This window comes from Nematolebias whitei, chromosome 17 (genome assembly GCF_014905685.2).
Source record: "Nematolebias whitei isolate Nwh7 chromosome 17, NemWhi1, whole genome shotgun sequence".
NCBI lineage: Eukaryota > Metazoa > Chordata > Actinopteri > Cyprinodontiformes > Rivulidae > Nematolebias > Nematolebias whitei.
This window is the reverse complement of record NC_056514.1, coordinates 33868874-33871574: the sequence shown is the minus strand read 5'-3', so window position 1 is coordinate 33871574 and position 2701 is coordinate 33868874. Positions and strand designations below refer to the sequence as shown.

The 2701-nt window shown below is 40.7% G+C and overlaps 1 protein-coding gene across 1 annotated transcript in view; it reads left to right on the top strand.

The window, feature by feature from the left end:
* si:ch73-127m5.1 (neurotrypsin) overlaps nucleotides 1–2701 on the top strand; it is a 33516-nt gene that overhangs the window by 710 nt on the left and 30105 nt on the right. The window lies entirely within an intron of this gene.

Sequence of the window (2701 nt, the reverse complement as noted above, 5' to 3'; positions counted from 1 at the left end):
TGTCAACGGACAAAGGGTTGGACAGAGACGCTGTCAACGGACAAAGGGTTGGACAGAGACACTGTCCACACACATGATCCACACTGTCCATATACAGATGAAAGCAGATGTGTACATAAAGACAACTTCTTTCACTGTCTGACATTAAATCGGACTAAACCGTTTTTGTTTTAGGTCTGTTAGGATCCACATTTATTTTTGCAAAATGACTCGATATGAGAGAAAGTTTTATTACTTTTGTCGAGTCACATGTTTACATACAGTGACATTAAGCCGTTAAGCAATTTGGGAAAGCCCAGAGGATGATGTCATGGCTTTTGATAGTTAGTCAACAGCAATTTAATCAGTCTGAGGTGCACCTGATGCATTAAATATACGCCTCACATGCACCATTTTTTTATTTTTTATTTACAAGAAATCAGCCAAAACACCAGGAAGAGGATTGTCGACCTCCAGAACTCTGATTAATCCTTGGGTACAATTTCCAGATGCCTGAAGGTTCAACATTCATCAAGTCAAACAATTACACAGAAGTACAAACACCACGAGGACGCCCTGCCATCATACTGCTCAGGAGGGAACTGGCTTTGCAGCGAAATGTACACCAACCTCAAAACAAAAACAAAAGAGCTTAAGCTGCAACTGAAACTGGTCAGAAAGTCATCATCCACGGAGAAACCAGTCCTGGACTGACATGGGCAAAAAGTCCACTTTGTAAGTTCATAAAAAAATAGATTATGTTTTCAAATGCACAGCAGACGTGGACTGATCAAACTAAAATGAACCATTTGGCTCGTGATAATTGGAAGGAAAAGATGGCCGCCCCAACTGTAAAGTATGGGGGTGGCAGCATCATGCTGGGGGGGTGTTTTGCTGCAGGAGAGACTGATGCACTTCACAAAGTAGAAACATCAACAGGAAAGTAAATGCTGAATGAATGAAAAAAAAATATTGAAGCAAAATCTCGAGACATCAAACAGGAAGTTAAAGGTTGGGTTCAAATACAAAACGGACAATGACCCTAACTTCCTGCCAAATTACAAAGTGTCTTATGGACAACGAAGTCAGTGTCAGGTGGTTGCTGTTTACACGCAGGAACTGCAGAAGGGAGAAAATTGGGGGAAAGGGACGGGCTGATAACAAGAGAGATAAAGATGGCAACGATGATAAGAAGAAATGGGAACAGCGATAGGAGAAATTGGATTTGTGTTATCACTAAACGGCAACATCAAAGGCTTCGCTGGCAGAGAAAACTACAAAACTTTAGAGCAAAAAAAAGTTAATTTCACAAGTAATCTCCCCACCCTGGGGCTTGTGGGTAAAACAAAAACTCTGAAGTAGATGAATTTAGCTAATCTCTCTCACACAGCTTCAGGGAACCACAGAGGCTGAGGACAAAAAAAAAAAAAATTACCCAAGTGTTCCAGCTGGTGCTGGAAATTTAGGAAACCGAGACGTTTCATCCCATTTATGGTGCACGAGAAGGACTGTCGTCTCTGCGAGCACAAAAAAACTTCGGTTTCAACTATGAATCAAAATGTAGACGAGTTAAGAAACTGACGGCTGGTTTCTGTGCAGATGTTTGTCTGTTGTTCGTGGATGACGACGCTTCACCGAGGCAGCAGGGCGGAGCGGTGATGATGGTGCGAGACGGAAACGCACAAAGCTGGGTGAACATAAGCCCCGAAATGATGCTGTATGAAGTCAATGATTGATAGAAATCAGAAAATGAAATGAGCTGTCCAACAATAAACGCGTTGTCTTCAAAGGTGCCTCGAGACAAATATTCACGGGGTGGCAAAACCAAAAGCCATGATTTTATTATGCTGTTAAATAAAGTTTAAATTTTTTTTTAAAACTAGAATTATCTTTTAAAATCCCCCGCTGCTTCACAGTTAAAGTTTTAAATAAAAGTATACGTTGGAGATGACTCTCAGCTACTACCACACTCAATCTCAGCTCAACATCTGTAATCTGAGTTAAATATATTTTTGTGTTTGTTAAAGTCGGTTAGCCGTGATATCCATCTTCAGGTAGACGCCATAATTTAATCAGCTGTAGATGTAAATTCACTGATTACTGTCAGACAGTTTCATTAATATCTGTCCAGTAGTTCATGAGATATTTTGCTAAAAGACAGATTCTAGATATACGACCATTTGGCTGGTGGACAATCTGGATTCAAGGTTCTTTATTTGTCATACACACTCCATGTGGTACATGTGGTGGAATGAAATTATGTACACAGGGTCCCAGTCACATCCAACAATAAAATGTCAAAGAAAAACAGTAATAAGATCCAAGATATGAACTAAGAAAAACATCAACTAAAAATACACTAAGCACTAATAGAATAAAAACAATACGCTGAACAGCAGCACGCACGAGTGTGTGAGCAGATGAGCACGCATGAACACAGCAACATGAAACAGATCAGCAGCAACATGAAACAGATCAGCAGCAACATGAAACAGATCAGCAGCAACATGAAACAGATCAGCAACATGATGTGATTTTTCACAGTGATTATTCTGGTTAGAAATTCATGAGTCTAACAGCCCCAGGGTAGAAGCTGCTGCTCAGTTTAGTGGTTCTACACTTAATGCTCCTTAACCTCCTTCCTGAGGGGAGTGGGACAAAAATTGTGTGTGCTGGGTGAGTGGGGTCCTTCATGATGCAGGTGGCTATCATCCTGCATCTG